The sequence below is a fragment of the Aethalodelphis obliquidens genome, unplaced genomic scaffold (genome assembly GCF_003676395.1).
Source record: "Aethalodelphis obliquidens isolate GAN/ISIS:26980383/991018 unplaced genomic scaffold, ASM367639v1 scaffold6, whole genome shotgun sequence".
NCBI lineage: Eukaryota > Metazoa > Chordata > Mammalia > Artiodactyla > Delphinidae > Aethalodelphis > Aethalodelphis obliquidens.
In genome coordinates this window covers 6,225,655-6,246,911 of record NW_020837950.1, presented here as the reverse complement: position 1 = coordinate 6,246,911, position 21,257 = coordinate 6,225,655, and the positions used below count along the sequence as shown (strand labels likewise).

Sequence of the window (21,257 nt, the reverse complement as noted above, 5' to 3'; positions counted from 1 at the left end):
GGCGCAGCCGAAAAAAAGGAAAATCATTTTTAAATAAAATGTTGTATCATACATATAAACAGCATCACCATATCATTGCATAAATATCTGAGTTCAAACTATTTACCAATAAAGAGTATTTAAATCAAAATGGAATTCACTATTTTCCATAAAATTATTTTATCTGTAGAACAAGACTGCATTTGAATATAGATGGTCAGTATTAAAATTAATTCTTACATTTTGACAGGCATGACAAATAACCATATAGCCAACCGTATAGACTGTCCATACTAATAAAGGAAAGTAATTGCTCAAATGATTCCCCAAATAATCATGTCTGTCTTTAGAAGACACTATGATTTTTGCAACCATTTTTCCGCCTTAATTGTGTTTATTCTGAGTTATATTAAGGATATACTGTAATTGCTTTTTCTACCCTCTTCCCCCACCATTTTATGAAATAAATGGTGGGTGAGGAGATGGAGAAGTAGAGGAGAGAGAGAGGAAGAACAGCTCACAAGTGGGTGATTAAAAGGAGCCAGTCTGCAAGGAATTTTATGGATAATATTATATACAATTAACTGTAAACTCCCTTGCAGAGAAGTGTTTATTCTACAAGTAGAATCTCTTTTCAATACTACACTTATCAAGCAGGTTGAAAGTGTTCAATCCATATCTTATATACTCGTGAACTATGGCTTCAAGTTCCCTGAGTAGAGAAAGAAGAAAAAGCCTCACAACATGCAGAGCCAAAGCAGGTTCTGAGAGGTTTAGAACGTATTCTTCATGTCAGCCTGAAGTATTCATCTAAACAGTTTGCAGCTGAACTCATGAGCAATTGTAGTCTAAAATACGGCAGCCAATTTAGGTGGAGACAAGTGAAACCAAAATTGACATCCACCTAAAAGTTCAAGGTACCGTTATTTACCCTGTACTTTTCCTCTACAAAGCACATTGTAAACACCACCTAATTAATCCTCAGATTTTGAGTCCCTCTTTACAGAAAGGGATAATCAATTAATTAGAATTAATTCTAAAATGTTATACACATGGTGAAAAATATAAAGAAGGATAAGGTATATCCACAACATTTAAAGAGTTTACAATATCACTAGGAAGATAAAATGCACACCCACACACGACACAATCAAAAATATACAAAAAGTAAAACAGAATGATGGGTCAACCGTGGCAAAATGCTAAACATACCAAGAAGAGAAGGGAAGGGAGTAATAAAGGACCAACTGGATAAGCAGGAGAGAAATATATATTTTCAAATATAGTCTGATATTTGCATATTGCCCTCTTCCACCAAAAGTTGGGTTGCCCATAATCTTTAGAAACTCATATTTTCCCTCAGACTAAATTCTAAGAAGTGGAGATTTCTACTTCTGGCCAAAATGGAGTAACAGGGACTGAATTTACTCTCCTGCACGAAGTAACAAAAAAACTAAAAACATTTGTAAAACAACTGTTTTTGAAGACATTGGACATTAGACAACATAGGACACAATCATTGAGAGAGAAGAAAAGAACTTGAGCTTGCATGCTGTAGAGCGGGAAAGGAGAATCCAGGAACAATCTGACAGACTACCTAAATTGAGGAGATGAAGCTGAGAAGGTGAGGAAATCAAGGTGGCTAGAGTTCACAGGAAAAGGTACCAGAGAAGGTCATGCCAAAAAGAAAAGTCCAAAAAATCTGAAGAGTCCCCACTGAGAATTTTGCTAAGCACAGATCCATTTTTGAGTGTAACTACCCAAGGCAAAAAGAACCACCTGAAAGGATTAGAAGAAATGGTACCTAGCACATACCAAGCCAGGAATAGTGCATTTTCCCACCAGACATAATGGAAAATCTCAACGTTCATGTAGCATTTGGTAAAGTCCTCAGAAGGGCCCTGCCTCAGTAATATGGAATAATTACCCCCTAAAACTGCTCTAATCCTGCCTACTGAATTTTAAAAGTAAGACCTTAACAGATGAAACTAACTCTAAGTGACTTAACTGCACCCCAGAAGGAAGCACAAGAACACTTATAGGACCCTGTCTTCCTTCCCTCCAGATCAGAATCCTCCTGGAACATCCTGAAATCCCAACTGTGAATGATGTTCTAATACGGCTGATTGAATACAAACATGGCACCAATCTGTCCTCCCTCTCCATATTAATGCCCCTTGTAAAATGAATTTCCCCTTCTCCTCCCATCAAGAAATGGACTCTATTTCCCCACAGACTTCCTATGACTTTCTTTGGCCAACTGGATGTGGTGGAAGTGGGGGTGAGTTATTTCTGAGTCTTAGCTTTACGAGTCCTTGCTTGCTTCCACTCTTTCTCAAAACACTGCCACCAACACCACAAGAACAAGCTTGGGCTAGCCTGCTGGAGAGATCCTTTGGAGCAGAGCCAGTCATCCTAGTGAGGCTATCCTACATCGCCCAATAGATAGCTGACCACTAGACACCTGTGTTTGTCCCAGCTCAGAAATGATGAACTGCTGAGCCAAGCCTAATCAAGATCAACAGAACTTCCCAGCTGACTCAGACTTGAAAACAAATGTGCTTTTTGTAATTGTTTCGTTATGCAGCATGAGTGTGGCACTAGACAACGTATATAGACCAATTAAATCAAGGGCCTAACAGGAGCTATTGCCACACCTCTTGTCAGGGGAAGTTTCTCAGACATTCTAGGATAATTAGAGAGCTAGTCTGCCCAGAATTCATCAAAGACCATTAGGGGACCCTATTGTCTATTCCATGTTATTTTAAAGGACCAAGATATTCTGCCCTTTATAATTCCATTCTTAAAGAATAACCATACTGTAAAGCTAGGAGAGATTCTAGCGATCAAATTATTCCAGTTTCTCATTTTACGGTAGAGGAGAATAACAGCAGAAGTGTTATGGTAGATGAAAGTCATAGAGTGAGTGACCTACTGAGTGCTCTGCCATGTTGCACAGCCTTTGGATGCACAAGTGTGGACGAGGCATTAAGGAACTTGATAAACTACACCTATATAGTTGAGTCAGTCAAGTATTTGTAATAGTCAAGTATATGTTAAAAAATTATGCAAGACTTGGAAATCAGAAAGGAGTACAGCGTGTCCCTGCAATGTCAGTATGGAGTATCGTTTAAAAAGTCCACCCAAGGATTATTAAATCTCTAGGGGAAGATACTTGAGTTTGAGTTTGCTGTTTAATATTGGATTTGACCCCAAACACTGTGAAGTTGCATATTAACTTATAGATTCCTGTTCAGTAGAAAAGAGCCCCAAAGGTTATGGTTTTGATGCCCTGAAGGATATTAACTACTTCTGTATCTAATCTGGTAATCGCATTCTAGTATCCTTTTTTGAAAAAAATTTAATGGCTACTTATAGGCATTTCTCAAAAAAGATTTTGAACCGTTTTACTATTTAATTACTCCTTAATTAATGAGTTAGATAAAACTTTGATACAGGTTCATTCCATATTTACACGACTCACGTTTTTGATGGTTTGAGAATTATATTCTGACAACATCCACTGCTACGCAAGTTACAAGTATCAAAGAAATGTACGCATAGACTTGAAGAATATGTCTGGAGAAAACAGTGATCCCAAGTCAAAGAGAGAGGATCAGTCTAAGGTGGCCAGAAAAAAGAATCCACAAAGCACCAGACTTTATGAAAATGGAGGGAGCAGTATGAAGTGTGCCACTAGGATTAACATCTGAAAACAAAGGTCAAATCTTTTTATTCCCAGTTTTAAAGTATTAGTGAACTTCTAGAGCGTAAAACTATCTTATTAATCATCGCAGGCTAATGCACACAGCAGGCACCTACTTCATTTTTTAATAAATTTCACTGAAATGGATATAATACAGAGTCAAGATTCTTTTTTCAAATTAAAGAGAAAGTGTCAGAAACTTTCTATCCGACCTTCAGATTACTATTTCTTTGTTTATGGGCATATTTCTAGAATATCGCAGGTAGTACCTAAATTATATAAGTTATCCTGACTCAATCCCAAGGCTGACTAAGAATGCCTAAGAAGTCTCAACACTCTAAATATCATAACCTATATATGGAAAAGAGAATTAGACTGATTTGAGGCTTAAATCTTTGTTCTCTGCCAGGCAGCCCAATGATACTCAAGTTATTTTACACTGATGTCTCAAGGTCTACTATGTAAAAAGTAGTTGTCATTTTCCATGATGACAAACTGTGAAAGGATTGAAAAATCTGCTGAGCTACCTGGCACGGGACTCACTGGGAATAATATTCACACAGCCTTCAAGTTTTGGAACAACAAATGCGACAGTCAGAGTGATGTTATGTTTCACACAGAGTGTACAGTGGCTCCATCAGTATTCAGCAGACACACAGTGGTTCCAAACAAGAAAAGCACCTAAGCTTAATTTGAATTTTAAAAGATGATTTAGTTTGAAATCATTTTGTCATTAGTCACGTTAGTCAGATGCAAGGGAAACTGGTGGGATAGAGATGCAAGGTGATAGATTCAAACATTAACAACAAATTAAAGCAGCAACAGGCAAACAGGAGCAAATCCAAGTAATTCGTCAGTCATGACTGTGATCTGACACGATTTCTAAAGAAGTCTTATCAACTGCAAAGAGAAAACTCAACTCAACTAATTACTCTAGCAGCAGTGAGATAAAGTGACTATGACGAGGTTTGCAGAACGCAAGCTATGTTCATATTGCTTGCTTGAGAAGCTAATGAAGTTTAATAAAATGTAATTTCACCCTTCTAAATTAAAAACAAACAAGGCTAATAATGAACAGGTTTATCTTCTAGAATATCAATGATTTACATACCAAAAAAAAAATCCAATAATGCAAAGACATTTATTCAAGGCTGTTCTGACAGGGCTTCAGGGGTTAGCCACACATCTTATTTAATAAGGAAATAACAACTATGGTAGAGCAGCTGGAACTAAACCCCAAAGTAATGATTTACAGAGGACCATCAGTAGTGTTTTTAAAAGATGCTACCACATAGAAATGAAAAACATCCCCTACAAATAAACATGCTAAATATTTCATCAATTGTTACACACTGAACAACAAAGTGTAGAAATGAAAACGCCAAGTTCTCTACTGTATTTCATTTCCTCCCAATGTTAGCTTTTAATTCAACATTTGGATTTCCATAAGCTATAGAAATATTACTTTCAATATCTGGCACTGGGATAAGAAATTTATGTCTTCAATTTGGAATTACCAGAGAACAATGTCTTACAGAATGCATTCATTTTGTCTTTACATATTTAGAAGTTGGAAGTTTAAAATAGTAGGGTTTCTTGAAGATATGCGATTCTGTAGTTAGTTTTGCTTCATAGTGATTCCTAGGGCTTCTTTTTATTTGCCAAGGCTTTGTATAAATACATGGCTCTAGGAGAGGAAATTTTTTTGTCGGAGACTTCACCAGTCAGAGCAGAAGTTCTCAGCTTGATCAAGCAGACTTGGACTTGACCAGAATGCTACCTGGAAATGCTCCGGGAGCTATGTTCACCAAACGCTACCAACATTAACACTGGAGAGGGTAGAGGGCAAAGCACACTCCACTCACTTTCTCCAAATGCAAACACTGAGCTGGATGAATCTTCTCTCTCTCAAGTAGCATTACAGTCACACCAAGTGTTTATAAGAATAACCTGGGATCAGCCTCAGGGCCTTTTTGGAGGAAGTCTTAATTATTAGTTATGCTATTGTCAGTCATCAGGAATCAGAAGTTGGGAAACATTGGCTAAATAGTTAGGATTGTGGACCGTCAAATCAGACAGACTTGGACTCGAATACTGAATTTGCCATTTACTAGCTGTGGGATATCTGACACGTTGGTTGACCTCTTGAAACCTCAAAGTCCTTGTTAAAACAGGAGTAATAACAGTAGCTCCTCATAAGGAATAAATAAGATAACTCCTGTAAGGTGCTTAGTACATAATACGCATCAAAAGAACATTATATAGAAATAACCAGAAGGCAGATAACAAGATCCTTCCTCCAAAATAAAAAAGTATGTCACTCATGAACAAATCATTATAGACAAGATTTTAGAATATTTTTTCTATCTTTCTATAAAAATAAGGCCACCGTTTTGAATACTCAGAAAGGTAGAGGACCACTGAAGCAAAGGACAGTCTGTGGTGAAGTCAGCCATGAAAAGAACGTTGCTGGCTAAAATAAGAATAAACACAAGGAAATATAAAATTCAATTAACAAAATTAAAATACATTTTAGACATTGTAAAGGTAAGGATTAACACTAGAGTAAATCCTATAACTGGTGGCGTGAGACAAACATAAAAAGCTCATCTAGGAAAAAAGCAACAGCAACAACAATGGTTAATTTTTAGTGAGCGGTTCTTCTGCACCCGGCACCCAGCTCACATGCTTTTAACTACCCAGCTGCCACAACCATATGTCAAAGCTACACGGAGGAAATAACCTACAGCCACAGGTATTTCAATGTCCAGAAGAGATGTGGGTTGTCTAAAAAAGGCATCTCATTGTATTAACGTATCACATCACTGATCTCTTTCCGGAACTTTCCACCTATCAGTGAAGTCTAGAAACTGGCATCAGGGAAACAGCAAAGACCGGAGGAACTGTTGTAATCCAACCTACAGGATGATGTTCACACCTCAAGATGCTATGAAAAGACATACACAGAACACTGGTTCACAATTAGAACTTCAGCAACTCAGTTTGGCTGGCCCACTTTCTAAATGGAATGGAATGTTAAAAAGAATTGTATCTGTGGATATATTGGTCTGGCATTATTGGTCTGGCACTCTTTTTACTTTATCTCTTAGTTCAATTACAGTAGCCAAAAGGACTTTCTTCCACATTTAAATTGGAAGTAGGAAATGGGACAATGAAGGACACCAGACTGGGGATAGTACAAGGCAACAAATGTCAAAGAAGATTAAAAAAACATTAAGAGGTTTTCATTATTGCTATGGACTGAATTGTGTCCCCTTTTGAGGGAGGGTACTATACTGGAGATAAGATCTTTAAGGAAGTGTGATTAAATGAGGTCATAAGAACGGAGCCCTGATTAGATAGAACTAGTGTCCTTATAACAGAGGGAGAGACGCCAGAGAGTTTTTTCTCTGTGTCATATGAGGACACAGCAAGAAGGCAGCAGTCTGCAAGCCAGAAAGAGAGCTCTCACCAGAAACCAAACCTGCCAGAACCCTGATCTTGGATTTTCTAGCCCTTAGAATTATGAGAAAATACATTTCTGTTATTTAAGCCATCCAATCTATGTAATTTGACTACAGCAGCCTGAGGAGACTAAGACAATCATCTAACTTTAATAAATTTAAACTTAAGACACAATTATCTTAAGATTTTTAAATAGTGAATGTTAACCCTCTCATAGGGAAAAAATAAAACCTAAACAAACTTGCAGCTTTCTCTTCTCAGATATTTTGTTTCTAGTCTGTTCTCTCTTCTCCAGTATCCTTTTCTGATAACCCCAAATCCTCGGCAGAGTTAAGATACTAGACACGTAGAGAAATTGAGATGCTTTTGACAGGAATTAAGCGTTGATTTCTTTGTAATATTTTTACTTGTCCTTGGTGAATGAAAACACTTCCATATATCCACCAGGGGGCATCTACATCATCTTTCTAAACTGTCCAAGTTGCCTGCATGTAAGTTCTCCCAGGATACCTCTTGAGTTCCTTTCAGCTTTTCTTCACCCAAATCAGAGGACTTCAGTTAACTGGGATTTTCATTTAACCTTCTAATTTGGACTTAGCTCCAGATCCTTCTTTAACTACCCAATATTTTTTCCCTAAATATTTTTGCCTCCCTTGCAGATTATGACTTTTATGTCACAGTGTGTGTACATGTGTTGTGGATTTCAGAGCATGCGTTTGTTTAAATATTGGAAAAATGTCATTAATAACAATTTATAACTTCTGTTCACATTTTATATTAAGAATATTTTTTAAATCCTTAAAAGTAGGGGTAATATAAGTAGATATCTGATAAAATATTGCAAAAGAAATCTTACTACATTTCTGAATTCCTAACTTGGGTGTCCAAATAAATTCATTTTTTAAAGCAATCATCCTTTGGAAATGATTTGTTTCAGCCTTAAAATATTCAGAAAATTATAGTTGAACTTAGAAAACATTTGGACAATGTTTTTTTTCTTAATATAGACTTGATATGACTTGATCATAATGAAACTGTGCTATAATAAATAGCCAACCAGAAAAATTCAGATCCCTGCCAACCCTATAGGAGGCTGGCGTAGCAAGGAGTCTGAGTCATAATTTTATCTGCATCAGCAAAGGCAACAGGGGCAATGTCTAAAAAGGAATAATTTATCAAGGCCAGATCTTCGTTATACTTCTGCTTGGGGGGAAAATTCCAAAGCTCAAGAATTATCATCCAAGTCATTTTGTAAAATCATAGCTGTGCTGTGTAAGGAAGTCTCTGACGAACTACGCATCTTACCTAAAGGGGGCTGAATGTCTTTGAAATATTAGATAATGTTTACCTACTGGATCTAAACATTCATGATAGCTTTAATAGATTTATTTTTAGGAAAAAAGGCTCAAGTCCCATGCTTCATCTCTTGCTGGAAGTGAGTAACAGAAGATCCACGTTTAAGCTCAAAAGCAATGAAGGACTTATGAAAGGTAATGATTTACCCAATTCTTTCATTCATTCAACAATATGTATTGAGTGTCCAATTTTTCAAATTACTTTGTTGAAACTGGGAATTACAGAAGTGAAAAAGTATAGGCCTTGCAATTTCTTCCAGGAATTATTAAAAAGTTATAACAAGCGATAAACGCTATCAGGGAAACTTTTTTTAAATTAGGGAGTACATGGCATAGCCTGATTGCTGGGAGAGCCTCTTTGTGAAAGTGACACATAAGCTGAACTTCAGGGATAAGTAAGGGGGAAGAGGGACTGTGGGGAAAGGGAACAAAGTGCCTCGTGGTAGGGGAACAATTTTCAAAGATTTCCCTCAGTGGTACAAGGATAAAGAAGACCAATAACTTTCCTTGTCAATTAAAATTTGAGATACCTTGAGGATGTTCTAAAATCTTCCTTTTCTTTTACATTTTTTTGAAATAGACTGTTAAGGCAATGCTTCCCATGCAGGGGCTACTCTAAATAATTAACATCTGATATTAGCACTTGCCAGACAGAAATCTTTAATCTTTATCGATATCTCTACAATGCATTGAGCACTCACTATGGACCAAGCACTACACTACATGGTTTTCACAAATAACCTCACACACCATCTACAACCACCCAGGAAATAGTATTAATATTCTCATTTTTCCAATGAGGACACTGAAGCCTAAGAAAGTTGGGTACTTCTCCTAAGGTCAGACAGTTAAAATGGGTTCGAGTCATGATTTGCATCCCAAACTAACAATTTTAGCCACTCAGGAAGCTCCTTACGACAGCAAATATGTTAATTTGCTATGCTAAAAAGCTACACTAATGGGATTCAAAGAAAGCAAAAAAGAATTTACCTGAAAAATGTCCACACAACCCAAACCAGATTAAGTGACATTTATGAACAGCTTGGTTTTTCAGATTTGGATTTTAGTTACATTTATTTAGTTTCTATTATAAGGTAAATACTGTACTACTGTTTGATCCATGTTATCCCATGAAAAATCTTCCTCTGATTAATCCTTCCTTTCCAGTATCTGTAAAAATTGTAGAGTTTTTATGAACTGTTCTTGCGCCTGTTTTTCTTGATATTCGTTCAATTTCTTTGGTGCTTAGTTATCATAATGTGCTTATGGATAGGACTTTGTATCCCATATAACTTCTACATTCAGGCCTAAATAAATATTTATAAATAGGTCCACATTTAGATGATTTATTTTACAGAAAATTTTATCTTAACCACAAATGCAATCTAGCTGTGCAAAGTTTCTTTTTTAATTGGAGAAAACTTCTCTTCAGGTTGTTTGAAAAATGAACCAGCATCACCACTCAAAATATGCATCTTGGGCTTCCCTGGCGCATTGGTTGAGAGTCCGCCTGCCGATGCAGGGGACACGGGTTCGTGCCCCGAGTCCGGGAAGATCCCACATGCCGCAGAGCGGCTGGGCCCGTGAGCCATGGCCACTGAGCCCGCGCGTCCGGAGCCTGTGCTCCGCAACGGGAGAGGCCACAACAGTGAGAGGCCCGCGTACCGCAAAAAAAAAAAAATTCATCTTCTATACGATAAACACATTTTTATGAAGTTTTTCTACAAGAGGGAAGCTGTGCCCCAACTTCCTTCCGCAGACTTCCCCTTAATTTTGAATATAGAATTTTCAAAAGATGTTTACAAAATTACTACTCAAATATATGGAAAAACTAAAACACTCCCCCACCATGCATAGGAAACTGCAATTTCAACTTTAATTGTAACCCAGGGAAGATATCAACATAAGCACTAGCTCTAGTTTCTGACTTGAAAATGATTCTTCAAACATGTAAGTATCTACAAATAATTGAAGTTAATGAAGTTCAGCAATGCATGCGCCCAATTATGTATAAAGTTAATGTGTGTACACATGTGTATGTAGCAGAAAAGTACTCATTAAGCACCTTTTGTGCATGCTCTTATATTTTAAAAATCAATCCCGTTCCCTAGTCTTTACAAGTGGAAGCACAGTCAATTGGTCATAAAGCCTATGTTGAATTATCCTGTTAACACAATTCATTACAAATCTCCATCCGTAGTAAAACAACATATTAAGTCAGCAGAAGAAATTGATATTCTACCACACCAGTTGTCAAACAGACAACCCCCTAAACAGCTGAAGCCATTTTGATTTTCTCCAGGAAATCATTTGACTTGTCCTGAGGAGTAAGTGTCATGCTGTCAGCTGTAGTTTCCAGCGAGGCATTAGCAAAACCATTCGACATCTAATAAGGCTCTCATGCTGAAACAGCTGTTCCTCCAAAGTGAAAATTTTAAAACTCTCTCTGAGCCTAGATAATTTTACTTGAGCTAGAAAATAAGGTATTAGACTCTTTTGCATGTTCTACCACTTTATAACAAGAAAGGAAATTTTGCACTTCAGTAAAGGCAGATTGCAAATTTAGCAGGAATTAAACCAGTAGCTGAGTTGCAATTTATGGCAAATGGCTCATCAGCACATTAATGTATATCACCAATGTAACCACTTCAGCCAAGCAGGCCAGAAACTAAGACACAAGTATCTGGTAGGCAGGAAGAGAAATGTGCCCTCTGTAGACACCAATAAAATGAATCCTAAAACCAAAAGCTATCTGTCTCCATTTTCATCCTTATTGGCAGTATACTGATAGTTAAAAACCAATGTCAAAACCATAGGTTCTAAAATCAGGTAGATTCAAGCCTTGGCCTCTGCTAAATCCTAGCTGTGTGGTCTTGGGGAAGTTATTTAGCCTCTCTGTGCTACGTATTTCTCCTGGGTAAAATGAGGATAATAATGATAACTACTGAGTTATTGATGAATTAGTATTCATAAAGTGCTTAACACCCTACCTGAAGCACAGTAAGTGATCGATACTTGTTCAATATTATTTTGATATTGTTATCCATAGTCTAAGACAAAAATGTAGATAGTCCCTGTGAAATAAAATATTAGAATAGAAGTTTCCATTATTTCTATACTCAGCTATTCATTGTATTTTTTCAACAGAACTAAGTGTTAAATTAATACTGTAACTATCCACCTCAGAAAATGCTGGGAATGTGTGGGAACCTTACATTTTGTGCTCTCTTCAAAATTCATCTTACTTTCTATTCCTAGGTGAAAATAATTAGCTCCACTCCTTGCAGCAATGCTAAGAACTAGCTAAAACCCAACTTGCCCAAATCTGCCAACTGTAGGAAGAGATAATTGAGGATTCCCATTTAAGAGGTTTCCTTCTAGGCTGGTAGATATTTGAAGAGAGCATAAAATCAATAATCCTGTGGATATTGTTCTACTTAATCATATTAGCAATTTAAAAAATATTTGCACTTTCTCAACATACAACATACCAAAACTTTTCTCATATTACAAAGAAGGAAATGAAAATATCAAGTCCCACAACTCCTTAACCTTTGACCCCTTCCAGCTACCACTCTTTCTATCACTGCCAGTTTAGGGAAAAACTGTCTACACTTAATGTTTCCACTTCTTCACCTGTCGTTTACTTTTCAACCCATTGTTATTTTATTTCCCTTCCCATCTTTCCCTTGGAACTCTTTGTGGATTAATCCAGTAGACACTTTTTAAAATCTGCGTCTTATATACTGTCCTGGCAGCATCTAACACTGCTTATCACTTCTTCCTTCTTTAAATTGGTCCTATAAATTCCATAATCTAGGTATGTTCCCCTTACCCTTCTCAGTCTCCAGTATGGAATGCTCTTCCTCTACCCACTCCTAAATTGTCACCTTTCCACAGGGTTCAACTCTCAGACATCTCAGTTTTTTCAGTCTTCAGGTAAATAAATAAACCTGTCCAGTGGCTTAGATTACCATCTTTATATCAATATCATAAAATCAATGTCTGCTTCCCAAATTTTTCTCCAACCTGAAGACCCATCTCTCCAGCAGGACATGTACTAGGGGCATAACAAACTTTTAATTCATTCATTCATTCATTCATTCGATTAGTCAACAAATATTTATTGAGTGCCTATTTGTATGTCAGGCACTGTTCTTGGCTCTGGTGATACAAAAGTAGGGGAAGGCTTCCCTGGTGGCGCAGTGCTTAAGAATCCACCTGCCATTGGAGGGGACACGGGTTTGATCCCTGGTCCGGGACGATCCCACATGCTGCAGAGCAACTAAGCCCGTGAGCCACCACCACTTAACCCCATGCGCCTAGAGCCCATGCTCCGCAACAAGAGAAGCCACCGCAATGAGAAGCCTGCACACCGCAAGGCAGAGTAGCCCCTGCTCGCCACAGCTAGAGAAAGCCCGCGTGCAGCAACAAAGACCCAACGCAGCCAAAAATAAATAAATAAATAGATTAATTTTAAAAAAAGGTGGAGGGAAAGCCCCAAATTCTTAACCTTAAGGAACCCTTTTGACCAAAGTCAAATCTACGTACAAATTTATTCATATCCAATGAACCCAGTACATTTATCCAAACAAACATGCTAGATCTTAGAGGCTAGCACATGCTCCAGTTAGCTTTGCAAGCCATGAAACTTCAATGATTCTTGCCTCCTTCTGCCTTATTCTTTTCCATCCAGGTTCCTCAGTATTTTTCCAATCTTCCTATTTTTCTTCAAAGCCATGGAAAGGCATTCAACATAATCTCACTTAGCTACTCAGAGGCTATTAAAGTTCTCAGACCTCATATCCTTATGAACATTCCCTCTCTCTACTCTCTCTTCTATTATGTGTAAAATAATATTTATACAATGTAACATCAATAATGCCACTTCCTTGTTTAAAGTCTTTCAGCTGGCATGCTATTGCTTTTCTAAACATACACACACCTACATGACGTAACATTCTACATGACTTGGATCCTGCCTTCCAGTCCAGCTACATCTCCCCTTTACTCCCGAACCCTCCTCTTAACCACTCTGGGTACCCTAGTGTAGCATATGCTATGAGTGCCTGGTCTGTATTCATTTGGTTTACCCAGACAGACATCACTCCAGGCAGGCTGTGTCTTACCAGCTTTTTCTCCCCTAAGGGGAGCTCTGTCTACAGGAGCTTGACTGGAATGGGAGAGAGGGTTTGACCAGAAGTAGAAGAAAGTTAACATCTCCTGAATAAACATAATCAACAAGAGATAAGAGTTGATGAATAAGTACCTCAACTTCTCTGCCACCCAATGGGACGATTCTGAGGTGGGTTCCACACGTATTCTGAGAGAGCCTCTGGCGCGATGAGCACACAGTGGTAAATCTGCTCATTAGTAACACTTTATTGGATTGTCTTCCTTGCCATCTCACCTTCCTCACAGTGATCTTGGGATCAGTTCAAATATAAATTGCTTGCACACAAATCCTTGCAACAAAGTCTGCTTTGGGGGAAACTCAATTAAAATACCTGGGTTCTAGCCAGGATGTCTTCATTTAGCTCTACAAGGATGAGCTGTATTGTCTTGCTTCAGGGTCTTGTCACATCCTCTTCTCACTCACTCCCTTTCCTCTATCACCTTTGCCTCCCTTTTGCGTTTTCTGAGATAGTCCTTAGCCATCGCTTCCTCTGAGAAGTTTAACCTGACAGCCCCTCCACCCTCATCAGAATCTCCCACCACAGAGACGCTAATCTGGACTGTGACATCTTCACACAGTATCCTATGCTTCTTCCTAGCCTAGCAACCAGCACGCTGCGTGAGTGCCCCTCCCAACTGTGAGTTTCTTTAGGGCTGCAACACTGCCTTACCAGTTTCCTCTCCCCACTGACCAGCACAGTACCACAAACTAAGAAGCATACAATCAAAATAAGCCCAATGACTAAATAATATTTAAATAAGTGATGAGTAAACTGTATTGAAATAAATCAACAACAAAATCATTCACTCCTATACACTCAAAACAGCAAAAATGAGTCTCACACAATGTGTCCCTAGAGATAAGTAGTTGGCAAAGCTATATAGCTAAAAGCAGCCCATTTAAATCCACTTGAAAACCAGATGACAGTCATTTATTCTATCCAGATTATACTTCCTGGGCCACTACAGTAGTTAATGGACTGTTTAATGAGTCAATCCTGGAATATTAACTGATAACCAGAATTAAATGTCTTTCCTCTCCCATTTCATGCATTTGCCTGTTTAAAAGTATGGCTGAGTGATCGTTACGGAGCAAAAGAGAGTCACCTCCCGGATCTAGCCCCACCTTCTTCGTGCCCTCTGCTGCCACACAGGAAATGCATGAGGCCCATGGGCACCAACCTGCCTCTCTGGGAGCAAAGTGATGAGGTTGTAAGCCACTCTTCCTTCAAACTGCTTGAAACACGGAGCCAGTGGCTGAAATAGCTTGTTTAACAAGGACTGGATTTTTCCTCTCAATCACAGTTCTAAAGCTATCAGTTATTGAAAAGCTGATTTTCAAAGCACACACTAGAACAGCTTTTCTGTACAGCTGCAATGCTATTTAAATCTTCCATGAATATATCCACAAACCCAAGAAAATTCTAAGCTAAAATATTGCTCTTAGAGAGGACATAGTAAAATAAGACCCTAGGGAGGAAAAATCTAGGAAATGAAATCTGATCGTTAATTTTAATACTGAAATGATAAAATCAGCCATATGGCTTCGACTCCTCAGAGCTAGAACACCTGAAATCACTATTTAGAATAGTCAGTCTAGAAGGCTTTTTTGTGAGGCTCTTTGGTGGACATTAACTGTCTATTTCACAGTCATTCTTTTGCAGGTCTCAGAAACGTGGATAAATGCCTCAGCTTCTGCTGTGATGAGGTTGGGAGTGGATGTAGAATAAGCAAGAAAGGCCATGCACTGGAGACACTAAACAGATTAATGAAAGGCAAGATCATCCTTGGAAAGAACTGACTCTTGAATCCAGGCTTCTATTCCACAGTGAATCTCAAGTCCTTATCTCCAGCACTACTGTGGAAGAATTCCCAGGAGCCCATTGGTAACACTGGCAACACCGAGGTCATGCTTTAATCTCACCTCACCAGCTGTTTCATTCTCCTACTGTGATCAAGCGGTCCCACTGCAACCATGTGGGCTGCCTTTGTAGCATCCGATAATGTCGATACTTCTTTGAATTTCATCAAGGTGGAAACTTTTAGACTCTAGCCAGCTATATTGCAGTCTGAATTTCCTTCATTTAAGACATTCATTTTCATCAAATTACCTACCAAATGAAATTATATTGAGCATGAGTCGTTATCATAAATGTTTTGGAGCCATTCACTTGGAAGCTGGTGATGAAAACAAGCTGACTGTACCTAGGAAAATTCACCAAAATCACTGACCAAAGAAAAGCCATGATGAGAACTCTTCTGTGCCCCATCAAATATCACGCAGCCATGTGGTTCACTTCTGCTATCCCTTGGCTCCAATATAATAGGCTCTCCAGGCCGGGGCTAAATGAATGTTTTCTAAATTATTGATTCACTTCAAATAAAGAACTACCACAATATCCCACGGATGTGACAAGATGATGATAAGACATAAGGCAAAGGGTCTATGTAGCCTCAATAACCCAGCACAATGCCTGGCACAAATTAGACACTAGACAAATATTTGTCGAATGAGTAAACAAATGAACGTGCCTAAGCTGACGTCCTAATGTTTCTGAAAGACCTACTACACCCCAGGGCATTGAAAGTTCCACACAAAATGTCTGGAGTCATCATTTGACCACAAAGCATGAATAAAAAGCTCAGCAGGGCCAAAGCAAATCTGGATCTCATCCATATTCTAAAGCACTGTGGAATTAATAAATGAAAATTTAATGCCATTTTGAGTTCTGGTTCTGTTGTGAAAGGCTGCTGGCCCCTCGGTTTTAAAATACTTTCTCAGCATACTAAAATCAGAACTCTTTTTCTCATGTTGTTCTTTCCTTTGTTTCCATAGGAAACAGTGACTTCCAGGCATCCAAGATGACACAACATAGATTGCCAAATTGCATGCCACCCTGCAGTTGCCAAGGAGATAATGTATGTCATTCCTACAAATAACATGTTGCTCATGCCTTCATTCCCTTTATCTAGCTCTTTAAGATATTCTTCGCCTGAATTGAATTCAGATAATGTTCACTGTGAACTGATGGAAACATTTCCTTTTTTAAAAATGTATTTACCCCACTCCCCCAAGGCACTTGATCACACCACACACACTGTCTGTGGAAGGTCTGAGCATATTTTATGGCGATTTTGGAACAAGTGATTCAGCAGTTTTCACCAAAAAAAAAAAAAAAAAAAAAAAAAATGCCTCCTGAATTCTGTCTGCTTGCATTCTAAGTAAAGGTCCAATTAAATCCACACCTGGTACTAACATATTCCGGTTTAAAATGGCCTACCACAAAAGCAGCTGCACTCCATTGAATTTACATGGGAAGGAAGGGGAGGAAAGGAGTAAGCAAGCAAAAAAGGAAAAGATGGAAGGAAGGAAGGAAGGAAGCAGGGAGGGAGGGAGGGAGGAGATTGGGGAAACTCATGTTGATTGAGCACCTGCAGTATACCAGATTAAACATCTGTAAGATGAACAAAGAGAATTAGAGAAATTTGAGATCTTGGCTGACATCATCTCATTAGCAGCAGGAAGAGTCAGTATTTGACTTGAGTATGTCTGACTTAAAAGATGTGTTTTCCAGCCATCTAGTGATGCATAACAAATCACCCCAAGTGATCATGGCCTTAAACAACGGCAATCATTTTAACACCATCTTTCGTGGGTTTGGAGGTTGGCTGGACTCAGCTAGGCAGTTCTCATTCATTCCGTGTCTCTCATGTGGTTTCAGTCAAAGCAGCTGGTACTGGAGTCACCTCCCTCATATGCCTGGCCATTGATGCTGGGACTGTCAGCCGGAATATCCTACCTGTGGTCTCTGTATGTGGCCTGGGCTTCCTTATAGCATGGTGACTGGATCCAAGACAGCAGTCCTGAGTCGCCAGCCTCACAGTCATAAAGCACTACTTCTACTGTGGTCATAGGTCCACCCAGGTTCTAGGGTGAGGGAACAAAGAGTCCGCCATACATTGTAAGAAATGCATGTGGGATGGATAGCCTGTGGCGGGGTGGGGTGGGGGGGGGGTTTCTCATTGCAGCCGTCTTGAAAAATGATTTCTGGCACAACACAATTTTTGCAATATTCATTAATTTCTTAAAAAGCCTGGGAGCCAGGCTTCACAGGCTCTTTCTCTCTGCTTGGTGGAGTAATTAGGGAGGGAACAGTTAAAATGATCAGTCTAAAAAGAGGACTGGAGCAACTTTTAATGTCAGCTTGCTGAATTACTGAAAAAAAACCCCAAAACTGAACACTGAAATTAAACTTTGGAATGAGTTTCTGATTAAATTTTTGTCCTTAACAGAGAGTCCCTTTTTACTCATGCATTGTCAGCTTTCGAAGCATTCGGGTATCATAAAAACTAGCTTTGCACTGAAACTAAATATATTGTGGCATATTCATATAGGTTGGCACAATACAGTATACCAAAAAGTGCTTTTACCTAATTTAGCTTTTTGGTTCTTTTTGGTACCTGGATAACTGGGATTTTCCGACCTGAATTACAGGTATATCTGCTCAGCACGGGGAGTGCATCTATGGAAATGGTAGCACCGAATGAATTGTTACAAGGGGTAACACAGTCCACTTGGACATATGTTCTTGTTATCTTAATCTATCATCTACCATCAGTATATCAGGAGGCTTCTGGCTAATGTCTTTGTCATCTCAGCACCCTTTAAAATTGTTCTAGTAGTGAACCTAGCTGGGGCCTAGGCCACGAACACAGCTGGCTGATCTGAAACAGCCATAAGACTGCCACTCCACTTCCAAATTGTACTTGAACCATTAAAAGAATCACACTTGTTTATCCTTTGGAAACCTATCAAACTATTATCATAAATAAAGAGAACCTCAGCCAGAAAATAGGATATTAATGACATGAAGAAAGAACACCACGGAGTAAACACGATAATCAGACTGCAGAAAGCATTCAAACTGGGGAAGCACATTATGGCGAGCTAGTGAGAAAACAACAACAAATTCTGTCTCACTGCTTGCCTTGCTGAGAGTGTATGATTGTGCTAGCTCTACTGTGCTGGCAGATTGGCCTGGAATAAACATATACAATGTTCATATTTAATGTAGCTATTGCTGAGATGAACAGCTCTGTAACGAGTCAGGTTCTACTACTCAGTGCAAAATCAGGTCGATCCGGCAGAATCCCAGAATCCCAAATAACAGCAGTGTTCTATCCAGAAGGTGACAATTGGATTTGTACCCTCTCTTCCCAGTACAAGTCCAGCATGTATTCTCATTCAGGCCAACATATATGCTGAAACTTTAGGATTTCCTCGATTAGTGCTTCACAGAAAAAAAACCCTAAAAATTGAAGTGCTTAGGTAATACACAAAACAGAGCCCAGCAAGTAACACAGAAGAGATATCTTATTCAGTATTTCTCTTCTAACTTTGATACTTCTGATTTCACCCTACATATTTCTGCCCCAAATTTTACATCTTTCTGTATCTTTTTTTTTCCAAAATGAGGAAGACACTCCAATAATAAAATCTCTGAGAATAAAACAACAATATCTAATTGTTTTACATTATAGAACAATGCGCCCCTACTTTGCACAAACAATGAAGATTTGAGATCCTTTTTACTTCTCTGTTTTCTTCAAGTTTATGAGTCTTGGAAGTTAGACACTAAGATTTTACATAACTTAGATGCTCTAATTTCTAATACTGTGAGTGGCTAGTTCCACGTAATGGCTACAGAATGACTAGATAGTAACAAGGAAGTTAATTGTAGCAAATAATTAGATTGCCTCAGGAGGTTCTGAAATTCCCTATGGATTGTAATTTTAACCTTTGACTCCATTTTAGCATGCATATTACAGTCATATACATTCAGATTGTTATCTGGAAAACATTTAACTGAAATACTTTAGCAAATTTTCAGTGCTAGAGGAAGACTTCTGCTCCATCATTAGGGTAACCATACACTCCATTGGTCAAGCCAGGATATTTTGTCCAGAACAAATGTTTACTGGTAGGTCAACAGGCAGAAACTTGTGTATTTACAGGCAAAGAGAGCGTCAACCTATCCATCATACATTAATTGAAAAAAATAACAAAAATTTCCAATTTGCTAGGAACTTGAAGATCACATAGAAAATAACTGCATGTTCCATTTAAAAAATTATTTTTAAATCATCCCAAATTCTACCTCATTTGATGCTTCCATACATGTCTTTAAAGTATATGCAGTAATGAGTTTGATAAAATAAATTTGGCTACGGCTACAAACCCGTTGCAAATGTGCAAAAATGAGTGATTTACGGAGTTTTGAAAGATGAATGCAATTCAACAAATAAACACTGGAAAAATAAGAGGAAAAGAGCTTAAATATTGAAAGCTACTAAAGGAGAGAGTTTTTTTTTAATAAAAAAAAAAACAGGATTCACCACATAAAATCTCCTCTTTTTATGAATTGCTTAGGGATACTAATATAACTTTCTGTCAGCAGATCAAGCCTCCATTGACCATAATCTATTTCTGTCCTGAAATGTATTCTTGTTCTGTGGATAATAGGTAACCTCCTTGGTGCCATTTTTAGATCAGCCCGATGGCAAACATTAAGCAGAAAGCATGTTAACATTTTTCAGGATCAGCTAAGGCTTTAGCAAAGCGGGTTTCTTGCTTGCAGAAGCAGCAAGAATGAGCTCAGCACAGGAGAAAGTGCCTGTTGAAGCTCCTCTGGCTTCAAGTCAAAATTAAATAAACAAACCAACAAAACAATCCTACTGAGAGCATTAAGATGCCCACAGAGGACGTGCCCCCACCAGGCACCAGGAGTACAGCTCCAAAGTTTTGACATTCTCAGCTCCAAAATCAATCTTTGTCTTGAAAACAAATTAACTAACTAATAAATTTTAAAATGCTAATCACTATAATCACTAGCACAATTTCTTACTAATTACCTGTTTTGCTGTCAAAAAGAGGCAGCTGATAAAGGAAATTAAAAGTCAGATCTTGGCCTCATCTTCATTTCAAAAGACCAGTTTTGACTTTCTAAAAATTGTTTTTAACCAGCAAAAATGGTGTTTTTACATGGTTCAACCAAATAAAACCTGGCTTTTCTCAAAACAAATCACAGGCTCATTGCTTCATGGAAGAGGTAGCCAGGGAAGGTCAAGTGCCCAGCTGTCCACTCATGGCTGCTGTCAACATTTCTTCAGTTAAGGATCTGCTCTGAGAGTCTAACTAGCAAGTTACTAAATGGTTATCCAGCTCTCTCACTTTCCAGGGAAGCACCTTTCAAGCTCCACAGAGGCTTCTTTTTTTTCACCTTCCAAGCAGGATGCCCTTCCCAGAGCTTCTCCATTCAAACCAGTTCTCAGAAGACTATCGATTAGATCCTTTTTCCACATGCAACCAGAGAACGTTTTCTTGTTTTCTAGATATAGCCTCAACAGCAGAGTTGAGCATGACTCTCATCTCCCATCTAGTAGCTCATCTATATTAAGACACAGAGATAACCCAAACAACAAAACTAAGAGTCAAATGCACAGACAATGAAAAGGCAGAGATAAGCAGTTCCTTCCTAGGGAAGAGTTCCAAAGAAATCACGTAGGTTCAGGGTAAT

At 38.4% G+C, this 21,257-nt stretch overlaps 1 protein-coding gene across 3 annotated transcripts in view; it reads right to left on the bottom strand.

Moving 5' to 3' along the window:
- GABRA4 (gamma-aminobutyric acid type A receptor subunit alpha4) overlaps nt 1–21,257 on the bottom strand; it is a 66,937-nt gene that overhangs the window by 3,239 nt on the left and 42,441 nt on the right. The window lies entirely within an intron of this gene.